The sequence below is a fragment of the Rhynchophorus ferrugineus genome, unplaced genomic scaffold (genome assembly GCF_030347505.1).
Source record: "Rhynchophorus ferrugineus isolate W39M unplaced genomic scaffold, kcgeb_rfMv2 rfM4, whole genome shotgun sequence".
In the NCBI taxonomy this organism is placed as follows: Eukaryota; Metazoa; Arthropoda; class Insecta; order Coleoptera; family Curculionidae; genus Rhynchophorus; species Rhynchophorus ferrugineus.
This window is the reverse complement of record NW_027472583.1, coordinates 36,950,323-36,974,115: the sequence shown is the minus strand read 5'-3', so window position 1 is coordinate 36,974,115 and position 23,793 is coordinate 36,950,323. Positions and strand designations below refer to the sequence as shown.

General features: G+C 34.1%; 1 protein-coding gene and 1 non-coding gene across 3 annotated transcripts in view; both read left to right on the top strand.

Moving 5' to 3' along the window:
- Positions 1-23,793, top strand: part of LOC143195027 (putative JmjC domain-containing histone demethylation protein 2C) — a 549,561-nt gene that overhangs the window by 311,018 nt on the left and 214,750 nt on the right. The gene's annotated exons all lie outside the window — the stretch shown is intronic.
- LOC143196749 (U6 spliceosomal RNA) lies at positions 1,001-1,107 on the top strand. The gene has a single exon (XR_013005817.1). It is a non-coding gene; the product is annotated as a U6 spliceosomal RNA (small nuclear RNA).

Below are 23,793 nucleotides of genomic sequence, written 5' to 3'. Positions count from 1 at the left end.
CCCTATAATTGTATGAATCTGTGAATGTTTTTTAGTTCAATGGCTGTTATTTTCCATTGGCATCCAAAATTGCCTGAGAGATAGGCGAAATGGCCAATACTTCGAATAAATATATTTTACTATCCCTTGCGAACAACGTGTTTTATTTAACGGAAATGAACTATAGCTGGTAGGTCAGTTCTGTTCATGTGTTTGTTTGCTATGATGTACGATTAAAACTTCTAATATATACATTATTCTTCCTGTGTTGGGATCTTTAAACTAACCATTTACGTTAGCGGTAAATGCATAATACAGAACGTCATAACAGTGGACCACCTCACGTTTGCTCCCGTTTCGAACTAGCAGACTGGCAGAAAGTTTAAAAAGTTCCATTTTATCGACTGAAAAGTTAGTTTCGAAGAAGTTTGCTTGACGGGAAAGTTTCGTGTAGATAACTGGGATTTATGGAAGGGAAAAGTTCGACCAGACCAACTTTGCATCGCAAAGTTTTAATAGTTTCAGTTTTATGGGCGAATGGGGTTGTAGAGAGAGACGAACTAAATGCTGAAGAGGACGGTTTAATATTCGCTTTATAGTTCAGATAAGTTTATAGTTGTCTTGCATTGGATTTTAATGTTTTTGATTGACACTAACTCGTATCTGAAATACATAAAAGGTGTTCCAAAATGTAAGCAAAATTTGAATTCGCAGCCATTATGTGATGACATGTTGGTAATAAATAAAACACACACAGTATCAAATAAAAAAAGTCATGTATGTATGTCAAAAATATTAAAACATTATTTACACATCTCAAACTTTGCAATTAATCGAAAACTCATCAACTATTTCGCATCTAAGCTGTCAGTAAACTCATTACTTTTTGGACTGTAGCTTAAAGTTTCTGATACTCTATCTGTTGAAAACTGAAAACTCTTTCAAATGTTCTACTTGAACGTCGTTTATAAGAATACATTTTCTAAGCTATTTTTATTGCTTGTGGATTATATATTCGTTCGTACTCGCTTCGGCGGTACATATACTAAAATTGGAACGATACAGAGAAGATTAGCATGGCTCCTGCGCAAGGATGATACGCAAAATCGTGAAGCGTTCCACATTTTTATGTAGAATCACTAATATACAACCATGGCAGTTTTCAAGAATACACATATACCTTTCTATGAAGGTTCTGAATAAAGAAACAAATAGCTCTTCTACAATAAAAATCTTCTTTAGACAGATTATTGAAGAGAACTATTCAAATCATTTTATCATCTACACGGATGGTTCAAAACGTGAGAACTATGGGGGGGGCTGCTTATACATCTAGTCTACTCGAGAGACACTTTTGGCTCCCATCATTGACTAGCATTTTCACCGCGGACCTGCTGACTATATATATGGCCCTATCTGCCTTGGAAGAATCACAAATTAGCGAATCCATACTAGTAGTATCGGATTCTATGAGTTCCCTAGAGAATTAAGATCGGCAAGGACAGTCCACCCTCTGGTCACATACATCAGAGAGATACAGACAAAGTTACAATTTAGGGGTGTGTAAGAATAACATACCTCTCCCATAAAGGAATATCTGGAAACGAAAGAGCCGACCATCTGGCAAGTAGGGAAGTCAATCAAGTTAAACGAACTGTTTAGCAAAAAAGATGCCAAAGTCTATATGAAAGGCCTAAATAGGCAATTGACCCAATTAGAATGGGACCTTCTCATAAAAAACAATAAATTATGGGAAGTCAAGAGGATCTTTTATCAATCTATAGACCATAATAACATGTAACACTGTAAACTGACACATGAATATTTGTTGAAGGGACAAAACCCGCCCTTATGTGATTTGTGCCAGATTCAACTTGGCGTCAGACACATCCTACTGGACTGCCAAAAATATGATGAGATGATTTGAGGAGACAACTTGAGATGCCGACAACACTGGACCATAGACCTACTTCAACACCTGTAACATACATTTATTATTGTGTAATTGAAAAATTTTATTGTATATATTCTACTGTGTAGTATTTTAAGCTGTTAATGTTCATATAATGTATTGTAATTCACCCTAAATAGCCCAAGAGGTCTGGGTTTACTCTTCTTAAAGCTTAAAGAGTGATGTAAATATTTCAGTTCTAGAGAGTTGAAATTGAAAAATCGCCCGGAAATATTTTGGCATGACAAAGGAATTTTGTTTGTAGTTTCATTTGAAATTGGTAAAATAACAAACTGATGACATTTTGAACTAAATTAAAGGATCAATCTGAGAATATTCTCATTCGCTCGTTAATTATTAAATCATAATCTCATCTTATTAAATAAAAAACGTATTTCAACCTTAAACAACTATGTTATTCTGATTGAACGACAAAACATTAAACGACATAATGTTGCCATTTAAAGGAAATTTACTAGAGAAAATGTAAAAAACTATTCAGAACGCCAGACGTCTGACTTCGAACAACTGTAGTTTTATCTCGCTTTTTTAAGGTATCTTTATGGCTTTCTATTCGGGAGCAAAATACGATAGAAATATAAATTATTTATGGAATTTTTTAGTTGTTTTGTGGTGTTTACTATATTATTGAGAGTTGTGGCCAATGTTAAATGTACTAGCCGGATAACAGCATGGTACTGGATGAATTATTTTGGCGTTTTTGTAACATAGTTATTTTCGTCTCCCTTTAACAGACGTTAATTCCTTTTTAAGACTTTACGCCATAGAACTTAGAACGAATATTCTTCACCGAATATTGTACAATTTTTTAAAACTGTGAACCATGTCATTTTTAGAGTTGCTTGCTTCATCTTTCATACAAAAGCGATATTTCGTTAAACATTTGTGTGAAATTCGTTCACTTTTCATTCGACAGACATGTTCAACCTACCTTATTTTGCGTTTCTGGAATTGTTTTTAAACTGTGGACTGATTGTCGCATCTTAAACAAATTATTTCATTTCTAATATAATCTCAGATAGAAGTATATTTTCTAAAATATATTACTAAAACTATTTTAAATATTTACCTTAAAAATCGCATTTAAAGCTTACACATGCCAGACTGTAACAGTATCTTACTGTAAAATGCCAAAGCCGTACAGAAGAATTGGCAAAATAAATGTTCGATAACTGGATTTTAATTGTGATTTTTCTGCTCTTCTGTCTAGAAACCTGTGTACCATCTTAGATAAACAAAGCACTGTCAGCTAGAACGATTCGATTTATAACTTCCAGTAATAGATGTCTTTCTTCTCCAGTATTCCACTTTCTTCTCCAGTATTCTGTCTATTTCTTCCGGGGTACTTGAAACCCCCCGAACTTGCTGAACTGGCTCCCATTACAACAGCAGCTTCAGTTGCCAATAATTTGGTCTTAATCCTTGCTTGAGAATTAATACTAATAAAAATCATCGCAGTCTCAGCGAATGTAATACTGTCATAAGCGATAATCAACATCAAAGGTTTTTCTAATTATTACATCAACTATGTATAAACTACGTAACTATAAAACAAGTTTCAAATTCATCTCTAATGGAACTAACGGAAATTTTAGGAGAATATCTTTAGCTTCTAAAGCTGCCCAATTTTACGGCTAGTGTATATAGTCGAAAGCTGAATAAATATCAATAAAAACTACATCTAAGGTGGTTGCTACATCCTCTGGTAGATATCAATTATTGGCAGAGTCGCTAAACTCTCTCTGGGGAACATTAATGTAGTTTTTTTTAGTTTTTCTCGATGTTAAAATAAATTTGTCACATTACAGAAGCAAAACAAGTATAGGATAAATACATCAGCATGTGTATATTTCCCAAATTAAAATAAAATTAAGCTAAAATTTTCTACAACTTAGGCTTATACAGATAGAGAAATCAGATTTATAGCCATATCGGCTGATAAACAGAAGTTGTATCCATTGATTCTATTTCATTCGGTTGGAATTCAAATAATTCAGCTTTTTCACATACATATATATATATATATATATATATATATATATATATATATATATATATATATATATATATATATAGAAAGAGAAATCAGATTTATAGCTACATCGGTTGGCAAACAGAAGTTGTATCCATTGTTGATTGCAAAATTGTCAATATGCATTTTAAATAATTAATAAATATAATATAATTAAATAATAAAAAATAAAATAAATAATATAATTAATAAATATAATAATAATATTTAAAAATATTTAGAGGTATTCCAATAATATCAAAATAAAAGAAATCAACAGAAGCCCCTAGAGCTTCATAATGGATAAACATTAACTAAAGATATTACTAAGCAAGTAAGCTATGTGGGTGGCGATTTACATAGGTAACAGCAGAAAGCTGGTGGTTTTAGCGATATTTATGATTTATAACGTCGTATAAATAGGGTTTATTGATTTCATTGGGAAGATAGGTTACTATCAGTCGTGCGGATGATTTATGACTATTCAGCTGGTGTGCAGACAATGGTCGAAGAGTATGGAGGCGTGGCTTCGACATATAACGCTTAGTATTTATTTTGATTTGCCTATGGTACATATAAGATAAGCTGCTTATATAAATAAAGCATGTAAATATGCGTTAAACTTGTCATTTTCCATCTAAATAATATGCAGGATAACTGATGGATTCACAGTTATCATTTCTTATATTATTTTGTAAATTAAGTTCTGTCATTAATTCATGAATCTGTGTTTTTCATACAAAAATGTTAACATGGAGAAAACTGTATATTTGATTCGTTGATTCATTTTGTCTTTGATAAAAAAAATTTTTAATGACATAGAGCAAAAAATCGTTTGGATCTGAAGTTTGATAGTTTCCCTTCTTTTTTCCAAAACAATAAATTCAAATTATTATTGTTACTCATACAGGGTTCTAAAAACCGCAAGAAAAATCAGTGCTTTTCAGTACAGAAATTCGTACTTCAGTGCGAATTGTTGTAAGTGTCACTATATTCCCCAGATGTATTTCCTTGTAAAATGTATTTCTAATAGATTGGATAAAACAATGTGATGTTATCCAATAAATTCATTTTTATGATAGTTTTAGAGAATAGGCAAAATGAAAATACTGCAAGTTTTGTGACATCTAATTTTAGTTTTCTCCACAATTTGTTGGGAAGATTATGCTATTATTGTAAAAACATGGCATGATGCTTTTCATGCTGATTAACCAGTAGGTTTTCCTTGCATTGAATACTACCTTTAAAAATACTTTACTAATGTCTACCAAAGTAATAAGTCGAAAGAGGCTCCTTTTTACATTGTCTTATTTCGAATAAGATAATATATTTTTTCAGTTCACTTTTAATTTGAATTAACAAAATGAAAAAAATCTACGAAAGTTTTATATTGATATACTTTAATCAAATGTGCAGCAATATACCCATCTTATTTTGTAGTAGATGTCTGAAAATTAAAGTGATTATAGATTATTTTTATAGAAATTATTAATTACCGGTAATAAATACAATGCGAAAATAATGAGATGAAAACAATGAAATTAACACCATTACCATCTCAGTACTTCAAATTAACAACAATTTAAAATTTTATTCCTTACAGTCATTTAGTAAACATAGTATTTATTTGTTTGTTTACTGACTTTTTATTATTAGTGTGTTGATGGTTTTGTTGTTTGAGGAAATGAAGTGATCACGGCGACCAGGTCGTCCTGGTAGTTCTAATGCCAATGTGTAGATATAATTTATATTTTTGGTAGATCAAGTTGGATAAGATCAGACGACTGCAAGTGGATTTTTTCTTCATATTAGTGGTCTCTAAATCGGTCATTGGTCATTTAGTAGTAAAGGCTTTGTTGAGCATTAGGTTCATATCAGATAAACGCTAATTAGTAAGAAACAGTCTTTAAGATCTAACAAAAAAATTTAACAACCAGATATAATGTAAACAATTATTTCTCTAGATACATTGTCCTTACTTCTGAAGAATAAATAAAAGAATGAGACGTTAATGAGCCCGTAAATTACTTATCAATAAATGAGAAAGAGTTACAACAATAAGAAACAAGAAACAGAAAATAAATATTTTAACTATTTTCAATTTTGCCATTACCGAAAAAGTCCGGTCCTGACTCTGACGTCGTCGTCAGAAAATCCAAGGACGTGGAAATTCGGTCGGAAAAATTTCAGAGCGAACTGGGAGGGGTGGACGGCTTGGACGCGGGGAATCGAGGCGGGGGGACGGGAGAAAAATGGAGGCCAGGAGGAATAACGCGGGATAAAGAGCGACACCGAATGAGAACGGCATTGAGGGGAGAGCAGCGGAAGGGGGGCAGATTTCCGGGCCTTCCAGTAGAAGACGACGCGTGCGAGGTCCCTGGGGAGAAACTCCGCTCTTTGGAGGGTAAATGGGAGTTTTTTATTTTCGGTCGTCTAAGCCCATCGGGAATTTATACTGAAGGAATCTTTAATTAATTGGTATTTGATGTAGGTATCAGGATTGATTTGAATGGCAGCGAGATTCAGATCAGTATCGGATAAAGTTATTCAATTTAAATATGAAAAATTAATCAGCATAATCTCTGTCTTTTAATATAATCATTGTTAATTTATTTCTTGGGAGGTTTTTTTATATTTAAAGAGATGGCTTTATTAAGTATATATTTTTCATCAATTCTATCTCAGAAACACAAACATGCCTTTCAAGTAGTCTTAAATGCATTAAACATTTTAATAAAAATGGAGGAATGATCTAGTCGGACAATCGCATCGATCGAGCTAGGAGCAAATAATAATCGAAAAGGTCAATGGTAGTTGAATACGCTGGGTGTGACTTCCCAGTAAACTAAATGTTTCCAAGTATAGAGTGTAAGGATTAATTTGTAATTTTTTTGCAATTTTGAAACTTTATTCAGAAAAATTAGTAGAATGTATTTTATTCAAATTATTGTCTATGATAATCTACGGGGGCTTTTGTCTACCTTTTAAGGTGAATACTTTTCACCTCGTGAGGTGAACGTTCCACATGTTTAAAATTATTCCAATTATTCATATATATGCTTATTCGCATTTTCAGTTTTTAGGGAGCGCTATTGATAATTAGGTTCCGTTTAAACCTTTAATTCCACATCTGCATACATTTTTTTCAACGTTGCGCTAGGTTTCTTGTTATTTTATACTTCTTGAAATTAATCCCGACAACTTGTTGAAATTACGACAACGTCATCATGTGCCAAGAATAGTCGATGTAAAATTCTTTAAATTAAAAATACAAAATATTTTTCTAATAAAGTTTATCTCTTAGGATGAGGCTAACTGTGTTCAAAGCTATAATGGAGAAAAAGAAAACATACTCTGATGCAGAATCGCTAATATTTGAAGATTATATTAGCAGATATACAATTTCAATACGTGACTATTTATTTTAGACAATGTAACATTGGTCAACTAATGACGTTTGTTTGTGGTTGAGTGTTGTCTGAAATACATTTTCCCTTGTATAGTACGATTATTTCCTTCAATGCTCCACTTAATTCCATTCATTTGTAAAGATTGCTATATTTGGTTTGACCTTTTCCCTTTTGGTCTTTAGCAGCAAATTGCAGGAGCAAATTCTAGAGAATAGGACGGATGGGGTAGCACTTCCCATTTTAATGTTTTGAAGTTTGTTTTCACCGGTTTTACAACATATGATCGAACGGTATCATGCTGAAATATAACATTGCTTTGTCTTTGCTCGTATTACGCCGTTTTTCGCGCAGTGTTAGACTCAAATGCTTTGATTGTGGCTGATAACCATTCCCATAGATAATTTTATTATTCATTAGGTTTTAACCGGTTATAGTATACCACATCGACCTAATCCAACCAAATACAGAGAATTAGCTTGGAGCCATAGATATTCGGTTTTGACGTTGATGGTGATGCATGACTAGGAGGACATCATCATTTTCATCACTAGTAACAATGCGACGAAAAAATGTTCCCGATTTTAGCGTTGAAGCAGTATGACCAAACGCCTTTCAATGTCACTTGGCATCAAATTCGTATGACATAAAATATACAAGCTTTTGGATAATTCCCATATCCTTCATCGAATGAAAATGATTTCTTGTGTTATCCCTAATAATTTTGTATATTCTTCTTGGATTTTATTGAGGAACGTTTATCACTGAGTAATGCCTTCAAATGCTCAATTTTTTGTCTGTCGAGAACGCTCTTTGTTTTTGCTATCAAAATTACTATTTTTAAACCGTCAAAACTAGTATTCACATGTTGAAATCGATGGAGCCATTACCTTCGGTCGTCTTTTTCTTCAGAATGAAGTAAAAATAAATATTCCCGTAAGTGCGATTTACTCGGTACAAATTCGACATTTTCAACACATTGAAGGCACTTTTTTGTTTAAATTCCAACGAAATGATACATATTGTAAAGTGACATGATGTTGGTTACAAATACACCCGACGCGATTTAATACACAACAACATCATCTATTGTAAATCCTTAAAAATAATTTATAGGCCAATATATGTTCACAGATTTTTGTCAACAAGGTGTTGTCATCAATGTGGTTGAGTGTTTTGTGAAATATGTTTTCATTTACATAGCAGGAATATTTAAGAGCAGCACGTAATGCTATATAACAGAAAATTGGAAGTGGATATTGGCTTCCTCGAGTTTAGTTAGATTAACTTTCCCCAAGATGTTTTTAAGGTTTATTGTGGTGGATACTTCTTTTTCCGTTTTTAATATTGAAACAATTGTTTAATTGTTGAAAATAATACGTGATTCCTTATATATTTACCTTTTAATAAGTCATACATTTAAATGTTTAAAACCATGGGGTAATCAACTCCTCTTTGTTCTAAAACGCGTGAAATAAAACATTACACTTCACACAAAAAATTACTATTACATCCACATATCTCTGGAAGCGATGTAATTTTCAATTTATTTCAGGAGAAATTATCTTGTTACGTCCCTGTTTTAATCGTTTTGTCTCTACGGCAACTTTACCCCGATGCAGCAGACGGATTCATTTAGGGGCGGTAACAGCAGCAGCAGCAGTCGCCGCCGCCGCCGCCACCAATACCCCCTTTTCCCCTTCCCGTCACCCGCCAAACCGAACTACGCTTCGTTCCGTTCCCCTCACCCACCCCAATTCGGAACCGTTCCCCCCCTTCTCGCTAGCTCGTTCTCTCGCTTCCTCGTCCGCCAGCCTTCCAGCCAGTCAGCCCCAGCCGTTTGGCGCTTTTCGGCTGTTCTCGGGGGAAGCTTTTGATGTAATCATGTCGTCGAAAAGGATCGAGGTCGGCCTAGCAAAAGTTATAACGGCGGTGTTGCCGAATCGACGTCGGTTTCCCTGCCGTCCCGTCCGCCCACCCGGACGCCTTTGCGAATTTTAATCGCGCTCGGTGCGGGCGGGGAGGCCGCCGTGGCGCTACGTAATAAAGAAGGGGCTCGGCGACGGGAAAGTTCTCGCTGAGAGGGGTGGGGGAGGCGTGTTTTGAATTAAGCGAAATAGGTCGAGGGGGGCAATAATGGTTTGTTTTGGACGAAATGAGAGTTGAGGAAAAGTTTGTTGTTTTATTTTACTCGCGGTGGAATTTTTCCGGTAACTTTCGACTTGTTCCTGGTCTGTTTCGAGCCGAGGTTCACTTGTTCTTTCTCTTTCGTAAGACCGAGGCGGCTCAGTTTGAACTTTATATAATATTTGTTTTACTTTGGATAAGTTTATACTATGTCCAAGTGTAATGATGACATTCAGTCTTGTGATATTAAATCCATAGTTAAAATACAAATACATAATCAATGTTAAACTAGCTTTCAATTGTTACTATACATGAGAGTATTTATAGAAGATGCTACAGGACAATGAAGACAATAACAAAGAATATATGATTCATTAGTGTTTTTTGAACCGTTTTACAAAATTGGTTCTAGTTTTCTAAATATTCAATAAATTAATTATTTTACCATTTTTGTCAATTAACGGACATTTATTGAATTAAAAAGTATACATCATAAATGAACAGAACTTGAACCCAGTCTTCTATACTGCTTGGTATCTATTTCATGTATTAGAGCTCAACAGTAATCGCTCATAATGCCTTCGTCCTAAAATCCTTAATATCCCCTTTCAATTTTCGCTAGATTTTGATGTCGCCGCTCAAGCTTGTCACACGTGCCGCCCAAGTTTGATGGAAAAAAATCAAGAAATCGTATTTTGAGAGACATTCGAGCATTAATTGTTTGTAATTTGGTGATATGTTCTTACCGAGAAAGTTGTGAATAACACTTGCTGCATGCTGCTTCATCAGGGTTAACACGTTCACTGCCGATCTGGAAACAAATACTTACCCTAGAAACCGACTACGTTTTTTTCGGATTATAACAGTAAAATATTCCTAATAACGTTTTTTAATGTCTGTCCAGTCTAGATTTAAATATTTTTTGATAGAAAATTAATATGTTTGTGTCTTTGTTATTAGTACAAGCTTTCAAATAAAAGAATGTTATGTACAAAATACAAGCAATAACAAGAAGAGCATGCTTCTTAAATAAAAGTCGAAACTGTCTCAGTACTGACTGACCGGTTAAATATTAAAATTGGAAATTATAGCGTTATATGTATAGTCATATCGATAGGTATTCTTGTGGTTCTTGTGTTGTTACGTCTTGCTGGGACAACTCCCAATAATTTACTAATAAACACTTTCACTGCCGATCTGGGATCAAATACTTTCGTTAGAAGCCGACTACGGTTTTTCTGATTACAACAGTAAAATATTTCTAATATTTTTTTACATATGTCCAGTCTAGATTTAAATATTTCTTGACAAAAATTTATTTTTTTTAATGTCACTGGCCATATCGTGATCGTCACTGAGGTCAAATTTTATTGCCGATGGCCGTAAAACGCGCGAGCGCGTGGCCTATTAAAATGGACGGAATAGAAAAATACATTGTTGATTAGAAGATGTAATTTAATATACCATAACAAAACTATATATATAATGAGTATGAATCAACTACTAAAATAAGATAAAAAATATTCAGCAGAAAAACAAGAAAAAAAAAACTAAGTAAATGTTACCACAAACAAACAAAATATCTATTCAAGTAAATTGAGAAGTCAATAGAAATAAATGAACGACGATACGTTAATACAGATTTTTACTTTATAACATAAATAAAAACCTTGACTCACTCATGACTAATTTTTGCGCAGTCTAAACAGTAACCAGGATTCCCAGGACATGCAGTGCATACATAAATAGTGTCTTTTCTTTTTTTTTGTAAATAACAATTTTTACATTGCTTTCTCTTTACCTTTCCTGCTTTCTTCTCCTCTCGTGTTTTCAATATATGTTCGCTGATAACCGCTCTGGAAGTAGGTTTCGACGGAACCTTTAGTAACCTTTTTATGACAGACAAACGAAAGTCGTAGATTGGAATACGATTGCCTGAATATTTATTGTAAAGTTGATGGGCATTAATCATCATAAGCTGTAAAATATGTACGAAAATTTTTGAGGGCCATCTGATTGTTTTTCTTTCACAAGGGTGATAAGCAAGCATTTGGTCTTGCGTATCAATGCCACTCATATACTTGTTATAATTTATAATAGGCAGAGGTTTAGACTTGATTTCAACATCTTGTCTTCTCCTTCTAGTTTGAATTTGCCTCAGATCATTTTTATATTCATTTGAGATATACCAGACTTCTCGTTTGTCTTTCCACTTTCCTATCATAACACCATTTGAATATTTTGCCACTGTTTCGCCTTTTTTAAGTTTTTTATTCCTGACTTCCTGCGGAAATGATTTTCTGTTTGATTTTATTGGTCCCGTGCAGTGAGTTTGTTTGTCGGCAAGAGATTTTGCCAGTTTAAAAGAATTATAGTATTTATCCATAAAGACGCTATGTCCAACCCCTAAATACCCATCTAATAATTTCAAAACAACTTTTTCTGCATGTCCTTTTCTTCCGCAATCGTCTAACATGCCAGTACAAACCATAACATTCAAAACTATCCCTCCAGGTGTCGTTAACATATATAAGTTTTTGCCGTTTTTATGTCTCTTGTTCTTTATATACTGGCGAAAAGTTAGGCGACCACGCCATAAGACCATCGATTTGTCTATAGTCAGTTCACGACCTGGGTAATAAATTTCCGCCATTCTTGTATTGAAAAGGTTTACAATGCTTCTAACTTTATATAGACGGTCCGGTGATGCTGCCTCGCCTTCCTGAGGGTTTTGTGCAAAGTGTAAGGCTTTCAGTATTATTAAAAAACGGTTTCTACTCATATTATGAGCAAATACTTGGAAGTCAAACAGATAATCAGTCTTCCAGTAATCTTGAATGCGGTTCAATCGAATATTCCCCATGTGAAGTAATAACCCCAAAAAAATTACTAATTCATCCCTAGTCACATCATTCCATGAAGTTATACGAGCTTTTTCTGTGACACTAGGTCGAAAAAATAATTCAACTGCATACCTGTTTGTTTGCGTAACGATTTCATCAAGGAAACCGTCGGTTAATATGTGCATAAAATAATCAACAGGATCACTTCCAGTAACCGGTGTCACAAAATTTTCAATCTTCGTAAAAGGAAAAAAATTCATGGACTCTGAATCACTGTCCCAGGATATATCTTCTAAAACAGGTTGCCCTTGAGATGTTGCTTGCACTCGCTCCGTATTTTCATCGAGATCTGCCTCCGAATTTTCATCACTCGAACTTCCGTTAGACACAAACTCGTCGGTCCCAGAATCAAAATCCTCATCTACGTTGTCCGACAAATCGTCCTCCGAGATTTCTATTAATTCAACATCTGTCAGGGCACGTTTCATATCTATTTTTCTTCTCTTAGAACGAGAGGGCCCTGATGTATCGATATTTTTTCGCGCCATATGCAATTCTGCAATACATATAAATCAAAAAAGAAAACTCGAAACCAAGCACGTAAATGACTCACCTATAGTCTTCAGATAATGCCGATAGAACAACACGCGCGCACTGCTAATGCCGAACTAAATATAAGGTTTAGAAAGACCCCCGCACATACAACGCACTGGAACGTAATTGGCGTCCAATGAGAGCTTCACATTACGCGCCAGCGCGTTGTTGGCAGCGAACGTGTTGTGGGTTCGGCACCGACTTCAAACTGGTGGGTTGGTAGTAGTTAAAATAATATTGTAAATTGATAAGTAGGTTTGGGTAGATATTAAGCTGAATTGTGTGTATATAGTGGAATATAAAATATGTTTAGTAGATAGGTGAAATAAGGTTTATAACTATTTTTACATAGTTATTAGAACGATTATTAGGTACATATTTTATATTAAAATGTTTTTTTGTGTTAAAATTCTGAGTTTGATTATTTTTTAATTTTTACTGAGCTCCTTATTTATTTTTTGAAGTCGGTTCAATTTTTATGTTAAAAACATTTAATTCCATTTATACCGACATTCATCGAGCAAAATAGCGATCATTATAATTATTTCGTTAAAAATTTATACATTTTCACAAATATACCCATAGCTTGTAGTTTATTACAGCAAAACCAAAGTATTGCAAATATGCATATTTGAGTAAATTTGTCATGGGTTTTTCACATTTACCAAGCATATAAAATCCACAAACATATCAAAAACACATTGGATCGATTTTGAAACGTTGACTCTGCATTTTCACACGTTCCGAAGCAAAATGACTGCACAAAAACAAGTTCCAAATGACGTTTAATGCAACGTCGTCTGCTGACAGCTGTTATAACAGGACAGTGCTGTCCCCATGCGCGAACTTATAAACTAGAATCAATCTTGACGCAAGAATTGAAGATCTGAGTCCAGGGCATCAAATAACGTTAAGAATCGTATAACGCGAAAAATAATTTGAACAAGTAATTGATTTTGTAGATAGTTGTGAATAAAATATTTTGTGCTTCAAATTAAATCGTCATCGAAGTCTTGCTGGAATGGGAATTGTACATGTTATTAAAATTAAAGTCGAGATGTGGTAGTTAGGAAGCATTGATATGGTCGACCTTCCACAACGAACAACTAAATACTGATAAAATTGAGTAATAGCAGCAGGAATAAGCGATTACACTGTTCATCTCTTTACCCAGAGTAAAATGATTTTAAATAAAGTAAAATGATTCAATCTAACACGACAGTAATCATGTTATTCATGCTAGTGACCTAACAAGTCTATTGAAAAGTTCCCGACCTGACACATAGATGGCGCTACCAGAATTAAATCATTATGTTTTTAGTTAGCCCTAACCCTCAAAAGATGCGTGTATAAATTTGACAGCTGTCGGATTATTAGTTTCTGAATTATAGCATTTTGAGTGAAGCAACTTTTGTCATTGTGAAAAAAATGGGTAAAAAGGAATTTCGCGTGTTGATAAAATATTGCTTTTTGAAGGGAAAAAATACAGTTGAAGCAAAAACTTGGTTTGATGCCGAATTTCCCAACACTGCCCCAGGAAAATCAACCATCAAGGATTGGTATGCTAAGTATAGACGTGGTGAAATGGGCACCGAAGACGGTGATCGCAGTGAACGCCCAGAAGAGGTTGTTATCGACGAAAACATTAAAAAAATTCACAAAATGATTTCGAATGACCGTAAATTGAAACTGAATGAAATACTAGAGGCTTTAAAGATATCAACTGAACGTGTACATCATATCATTCACAAATATTTGGGTATGAGAAAGCTGTGTGCAAAGTGGGTGCCGCGCGAGCTTACTTTTGACCAAAAACAGTGTTTGAAGATCATCAAGCGTAATAAACCCGAGTTTTAGCGTTGATATGTGACAATGGATGAAACATGGTTCCATCATTTCACTCCGAAGTCCAATCGACACTCATCCGAGTGGACTGTACATGCTCCAAAGCGTGGGAAAACGCAACAGTCGTCTGGCAAGGTTGGAATAATTTTCATTGACTACCTTGAAAAAGGAAGGATCATCAACAGCGACTATTACATAGGGTTATTGGGCCGTTTGAAGACAACGCACCGTGTCACAAGTCAGTGGAAACCATGGCAAAAATCCATGAATTTTTCAGATCTGCCACCCAGCGACTATTTTCTATTCTCAGATCTCAAAAGAATGCTCACTGGGAAGAAATTTTCATCGAAGTAAAGGACAAATCGTACTACAAAAGTGGTATCGAAAAGTTGGAGTATCGCTATACTTAGTTCATCACCCTTGAAGGGAATTATGTTGAATAAAAATAACGAATTTTGCCAAAAAAATGTGTTTTACTATGGTAGGCCGGCGACTTTTCAATTGACCTGTTAATTAAAGACAGCTGGCCAGTTTTAGTCCATAGACTTTTTTAACTGTTAAATATTAGTGTCCTATGGGATGTTGATTGGAGGTAAACAATGGCCGAGATCCATAATTTAAAGTCCACATTAAACCCAAGGTAAAGTCACTGATAGATCCATAATATTAACATGACTAAAATCTATCTACAAAAATCGTTGGCAGAAAAAATGTATGACGGAATACGAGATGTACTATATAAAGAGGACTAATGGAAGGGTACGAGGAAAGATGAGGTAAAATTATCACGAAATGTACTTTCATAAAATAATATCCTAACTTGAAAATATAACCGGTCCTAAAATATCCAACTATCTGTCTCTACCTATCTATCTATACCGAAATATGGTATTACAAAAAATATCTCAACTTGAAACTCTGTGAGCAAACAGTGTTGTTACTCCATGTATCAGAACACATGCCAGTAGCAAATAATACATGTGAATTCCAGCCCCACTCAGCGTACTCATTAGACATAGCGTCTTCTGATTACCACTTCTTCAAAACGATGCAGAATGGTTTGGCTCGCACACGATTTTCAAATGCTTAAGAAGAAAAAAAATATCATCAGCAACGATGGAAGAAAGTTCCAGAAATCATAATAATTAAGATATTTATATTAATGAGATGAACATATACTGTACCAATTTTCCCCATAACTGTTTATTTAAAGTAACAAATGATTTCACTACGTGAAAGAATCTAATATATCTTCCTAATAAAAAATATTAGTACAAATAATGACACACAACAATATATAATGAAAATATATTGTTGTGTGTTGACATGCAACTTTGTACAGCTGTATATGTAGAAATAGTCTTCATACGTGTTCGTAAAAATGTAGTACCAATTTTACCGAAATGGAAGGTTATCAGGCCATATCTAAACCACTTCCAGTTATTTCAATTTAAACCCAAAGCGTATTGAATAATACATAAATTCATTTGGGGCACATTTTGAACGAAATATATTTGTCAATATTGTTCCAAGATTTTCAGTTGCCTATTATAGAAGGTCGTTTGAAGGTCGAACGGTTCTACGAGCGCGGAATAATGGGTACTGTGATCTAATTTACATTTTTATTACCGACAGCGCCGAGTTCAAGGCTTTGCATAATTATTATTTCGCGATACTCATGCAAAAAAGCCAAGAGCCCGAACTAAAAGGCTAACAGCTTCGAATTCCGAGCGATTCATTCTTTTTATTCCGATAGTTTTTGCCACGTTCATCTCGTCGAATTATCTGATCGATCAATTTCTGATAGACCGTAATTAAAAAATCGATTCGTGAATGTTTGGCTTCATCGAGAGAACCCTGTAATTGCCGAGTGATGTTACAAAATTATGGTTTCGGTGGAAATATTTGCATTAATATAATCGAGGAAAAGATGCCAAGTCTAGACTGGAAGTTATTGCTAACCGGATTGTTTTTTTTTTCGTGAAATATTTGATTCCTTTTTTTTTCTTGGGAACTTTGCCAGATATTTCTTGCATTGTTTACGAGACATAAATAAGGATGATCCGTTCTCTGGCTTGCTTCTAATATCATTCAACATCTTAAAATATCCGATTCTCTAAAAATAACTTTACATTGTTATTTTTGTTTGACCATCGTTATTAATTTCTCTCCGTTTGAATATCAATAAAAATTATTCACGTTTAAGTTATCAACGTTTTTCTTTATATTCTAAAGACTTTTTATCAGCTGGGGTGTGCGATTCTCGATATTAAGCCAATTGATTGGCCAATAACCTACTTAGAGACCATTTCAGAGGATATCCGGTCTTACCCAGCGTGTTTACTGTCCTGATTGGGATGATTATACCTCATTGAATTTTATAGTGTTGTTTAGATATGCAATTAATTTTACATTTTGTGAAATGAAATCAAAGTTAAAGTTTTGTTTTGCACAAATTAAAATTGCTTTTTACTGGACAAATAAGCAGCCAAATTATGCTGCTGCATGATAACATTCGACCTGATATTGCTTACGTGACTCAAAATGTTTGAAAACTTGAGACATGAGAAGCTATGCCGCAAGCGATATATTTGTCAGACCTGGCCTCATTCGATTACCACCTGTTTAATTCAAGGCAATACGGCTTGAAAAAATCTATTAAACCATGATATTATGTATCGTTACCTGTAAGTTTCTTTCCTGATATCATTTTCATGCTATAACCATTAATTATGAGTAGCTCTTCGTCGTGGGTCGAACCAATGCGACATTTGATGGCGTTTTGCTAAAGGGCGTCACATGGTTCTTAGATTTCTCTGAAATCTCAAACTACGAAGGAGATACTGGATGATTTAAATAAGGAGACCAATGAGAGGATGTACAAGGAAAGATGAAAGCTTGAAATAAGGATTGAAACATGAAAATGTCATAAAAGTGTTCTGGAAAAGAAACCTCTATTAAGGGTTTTCTAATGATGATCGTAAAATGTCCAATCCAGGAATAGTCTCAATAGAAGAAATCCCAAACGATCCCCGATGTACCTGTGAAGATCTGATAGCACAAATTTTATGATAACATTCTTGAAATTAACGTTCTCACATCTTTATGTATCATACAAGGAACCGTAAAAATACGAACGCTATAATTTCCAAAATTAACGTCATTGTTGTTTAGTTTTTATTGAAGTTCATTTGTCGAGAAAGCTGTAATTTTACAATAATTGGACGAACAACATTATAAACATTCTGCTATTTTTCTAAATATACCTTTCCAACTATATACCATTACGTAAAATCTCTTCTGAACGTTTTTAAATTTTATTGTTCTGCCATTATTATTTTCCACTCTATACCTTTCAACAACTTTATAGTATTATTTTTCATAGTTACTAATTTTTTAGTTGTGTTTCATTCGAATGTGTTCTCACTTTTTTTATATTGTTTTAATAACTTATAGGTACACCTACTTCTTCTCAATAAATTATTCTCGGTAATAATTTTGGGAAAGAAAAGGAAAGATATAATTACTGATTCTGTTATGTTTCAAATATTTGTTTAATTTGAGTTATGTAAAATTGTTTCTATATTTAACATATATTACCCCTAAATATTTTATCGTACATTCTCTATCAATCTTTACCAATTATTTAACTATCGCACCCTTTTTAAATAAAATAATAGTGGTATTTATCGTTAATTAGAAATATTTTAATTTATTATTCGTTGATTCGTTTATTGAAGTTTATAAACGAAATTATAATATTCAAAAGACCTGAATAAATATCGAGAGACTTAGAAAATTGAAAAAATCAATAAAAAAAGAGACCTAATAAGTGTCGAGATAAGATAACTGCAGTCAAAAGTATTTGTCACTGTTAATCAATCAAAATATTGTTCTTCTTATCCTGTTACATAAATAAATAATATTAAAAATTGGAGTTCCCAAAGACTACCCATACATTATTTTTTGCTATCATATTACAAAGAAATACAAAATATATTTACATATAAGTACAAATTCAGCACATCACTTTCAAGGTTAAGGTAAGAACATCAAAACCAGAACGTTAAAAAATAGTATAAAACTGTTACGACCGTTTCAGTCGATTGAAATAGTCAACTAATCGCGATAAACAGTCGACGATAAAAATTACTAAACTGGTGATAGTCGTTTTCGTTCGATAGTTCCCCACGCTACTAAAAACTAACCCCATTTTTTTCCTTTCTTCCTCGTGTTCGATGTAACAAAATAACTCGATCCAAAAAAATGCATTCTTATCAAATATCTCTTCGTTTTTTTTGGTCTTTTTTCGTCTCGTTCGACTAACAAACCGGTCTGAACCCATAGCGGAACAGAATGCCACTCCTGGTGAAACACCTGCCTCGAAAGGGACGTCGTTTCTGAAAGGCGGATGTGTTACATCATCGAGCTTTCGTTCTTCTACCCTTTCCTCGTGTTCGACCCACGTTCGCTGCGAGGCCCCTCTTTCTCCACAACCCCCGTCTGAATAGAAAGGGTGTAGGTGGGTGAGTCGGTGGAATTTTTCGCATGGGTTTTCTCTACTATATTGAAGTGTATGCGACGTTGCCAAGTTTCCAAATTACGAATAATTTTGTTCTTTTCGGTAATTCTAATACTAGTCATATTTTTATTAATATTACAACTAATTTGTAATAATAAAAATAATTTTATCTCAATATAATTGTCATTGCTTTTCGTATTCTTTTTTTTATATCAGAGTTAAATAATTGAATTGAATTAATTGAAACATTTTGTGTAAAATGCTTATTGATAATTTATATGGAATTGGATTTTGATATCCAGTTTATGTAAATAGTTCTAATTTATATTATGGTCGATACTTTGTTCCTACTATGGATGAATTATGTCCGAAATATGTCCAATTATCTCGATATTTTGAAGAATTTCACCTGTCATTGGGAAATGTTCACCCTTAACATCGCGATTTCCAGAACGAATACGGACAACCAATTCAGACACTGTCGTTTACTTAAGCACTTAACATCATAAACATTAAACAATTTTTAAGGATCACATGTGTGATCACATCTCTTTTACAGTGCTGCATTTTTCTGTATTCAGAGGTGAAAAAGTACGAAATATCACGGAAATTAGCTTCTGGAATCACGATTTTTAACGCAGAATAATATTATAACAATATTATTTTTATTTTATTTATTTTACAATATAATTTAATATTCAACATTAAGTAAAAATAATATCAATATAAAACTCGACATGAAAATTAATAAGCGTAGATACAATAATATAACAGTTTCTGTTTTAGAACGAAGATACACAACTTGTTTGAATTTTTACCTATTTATAATTACGTTAGGGACCCTCACACAATCGATGATCACATGATCGATTAGAATGAATAATATATATATATATATATATATATATATATAAGTTAAGTAATGTCAAAGAGATAGAGCAAAGGCCTAGTATTGTACCTAGCATGTCCAAGCACAGATTTTATAAAGTACTTCATGAGATATTATTAAAAAAGGCTTCAAAATTAAAATTTGTGCATTTTATTTATACAAATTTTACAAGGTAATTTGTATAAATCAAAATCAAAAATCCTTCATGTTTATTTTACCTTCTTTATGTTGTAGTTACCATCACGTACATATAATGAATACTTTGTTAGGCATGTCAAATACATTTGCATCTGTATCTTGATATTATCATCATAAATTTTTTTAGTAGATTTGATTGATACAACTTTGATTTCAATAATTCTATTCTCACAGTTTCCAACCAACGATTGTGCTTTAATTGGGTATCATTTAGAGTTTTATCCTGCGCTTATTCATTTTCTTGCCGAGCTTTATATATGATATAATGTTCTTCAACATTCTATCACATTCCATGGTTAGTATGTCTGGAATACTCATTCAATTATCTAAGACTTCTAGTATTCTTTTTAAAATTACTATCTCAGTTACGGTCACATAGTACAGGAATGATCGACGAATCTATTGTAGACAAATTTAAATGCCTCTAGGCTTGAAAATCCCTGTTTAATTTTTTCATTTATCTTTTCTTTCCGTTGGTTGCACGACACCATTTTTTTGAGTGTAAAATATAAGATAAATGATCCAAATAAAGTAGAAGTGTGCTAAAAAGTTTAAATGTTGGATTGCGGAAATGGTGGTTAGGAAACTGTAAGTGACGTCAATGTTTGTATTTGCATTTCTGGTAAAATCTTAGTTATCCCACTTTTAATATTAAAAAAAGTGTATTTTTAATAATCTTTCCATAGTATATAATTTTTATAAATAAACATTTTTGAGGCTATTTCTTACAGTCATTGAAGAATAAAGATCCAACGCAAAGACAGCAATAGAGTTTGAAACTCAGCTAGAACTCACCAAAATATTCAAAGCATTTCAGGACATCCTGGTATTAGAGAATAACAGAATAAACGACTGTTTGTGAGAAATTGTGAAATTATCTTTCAAAAATCATAATTTTGACGAGAATCTCTAGAATGTAAAAACTGTGTGGGTGGATTTGTTTTACTCGTTTATGCATTCCGATTTTTAATAACTTTTATACCCTTTTCCGTTCTACCACCCTCCCGTACGTGGAGTGTCGATCATCGTCTCCAGATCGAACCGAAAACACAGGGAATCGAAACAAAAAATATCCAGCGCCGGTTCCAAACCCGGATCGGCTTCGGAGTCCCGACCAGACATCAGCTAAAAAGGTTTCCCGGGCAACAGTTAGTGCTTTGGCACCGTTCCGAGGTCAGCCTGGCCGGGGGGATGAGGCGAGGTGGGTTCGGGTGACGTCGGCCATTCCCGTTCGGCCGAATTTCCCTCCGCCAGCACGTGCACGGCGTGGGCGGCGGAACAGCGATCCTGCCGCCGGGAGGGTGGGTGGTTTGTTTTGTTTGGAGCGTGGCGTTTTCCTAGTTTGCAGGCATGCGGACGACGGGGCGGCGACGGGGTGACGGGGAACGGAGACCGGCGAAGGTGGCAGGGGACGATCAGGTGGTATAGGTCGATGCGAGCTGGCGCGCGATGACGGTGCGGGAGGGGAGGGGAGTGGCGGGGTAGCGATGGAGCTTGTGCAGACAAAATAGTCGGGGGTGGAATTATTGTTTTTCTAAATAGAAGGACTATTTTGAACTGTTTGCTTTATATAAACGGGTCTGAATTATTTATGAAGACGTGAAAATGGTTTACACATATGCAACTTTTACCCGGTAAATGGATATTCATTTTAATGAATTCACATTTTAAGGTCACAAAATATCATTTGTATACAGGGTCTGTCCCAAATATTTCTAGAATTATTTTATCTCGGATAACTTATTATCAATAATTATACATGTAAAATTCCTTGTAGTCCCGATAAAGTTTTAGTATCATTTGTATAAATATTGGAAATGGTTTTATTGGAAAGGTATTTATTATTATATTACGTACGCACGTTTAGATGTTTAGAGGAAATCTTGCAGGAAGTTTGCGAACTGATGAAATGATGTTGTCGACTTGTTCGTCAGGTCATCTTTGGTGGTCGTCCGGAGTATGATATTTTGTCTCATCTCTAAACATTTTGCATTTGACTGGTTAGAAGAAGCTATACCAGAGTTGAGATGATATTTGATAAGGCTACTTCTCCCACAAATTAGGGGATAGATTTGATAAGCACCAATGACCACTATGCATTATTTTCGAATATAACTTGTTGAATCTGCACGGGCCATTAGAATCATTGATCGAAGTGTAAACTTAGATACGTGATCTTCTGCAAATAAGGGATGGAATTTTTTTCACTTATTAGCTTCGAGACTAGGCTGTCCTGTTTTCGATGAAAAATAATTGCTTGGGTTTGTTACAAGTTCCAAGTTAATTTATACGATTATGACCGAGTGGTAAATATCTGTGGCCGGTCCAACTGCTTGGTGTAAAGATAAATGTTTGTATCTGAAGCTAAACTATTCATTTGGTAGAATGTATTCATCCTTGAAAGCCTGTCGAAGAGCAATTTTTCCCTAGCGTAAGGGTTCTCCCTAAAAATAAACACTGTGCAAGATGCAAGATTTAGGTGTTCGCGATCTTCTTTCGAACACAACGGACCTTGACGCGTCGTTTTCGACACATAGTCAGTCGAACGAATCACCATATTCTGCAGATTCCGGGCCTTCTCGAATTTTTTTTATATCGTGCACGCTAGCTTGCGACATTGCTTCTTTCCCAAAGGCTTCGCTTATGATAGCCAAGGTCTCAACACTTAAAGAAATTCAAAAACATTTTAATATTGCCGCTTTTATAAACCAAAATTTCACTTCGATCTACTCTTTATTTGCTTACTTGCTAACTTATTAACTCCTTGTAGCAATTTACCAGTTTACAATAGAGAGATAGAGAGAATTTAAGATAGTGCTGTGATTACTTTCTTTACAAAAATTGTTCACAAATCGTTGAGATAAGTGCCTTGAATGCCAGGAAACTTATATTGAAAAATAAAGTAATGTTTATAACTGCAAATCATGTTTGTTTCCTTTTTCGCCAATTTTAACTCACTCTCTAATAACCTAAATGCACACATTGCAAAACCCATTATATTCTTTTTAGACAGGAATATAGATAACCTTAATAGGGTTTTTGTTAAACTTTTCCGTGCTCTCTCGTATATCTCGATACGGTAAATCATTGTACCCGTTATAATCAAAACCGCAAAAAAACCAACGAAAACAAAAACTACCATCAACGCCAACCCTGATTTCGTAATGGCGATTTTTAATCGACGTCGGTCCTTGAAAGTGTATCCGTTCGTAAATCCTAATCAATCATTTCCAACGTGGGTAGATCCAAACAATGAAACACTGTTTCTCTTTAGAATAGATAAGATATGGATGTTATTAAAAGCGTTCCAGATTAAGTGCCAGCTAGTGTAAACATCGAGAAAAAGGTAAATAAAATAAATTTAGATCGCAGATAGGCGAGTAATTGTAGTTAATTCGGTAATATT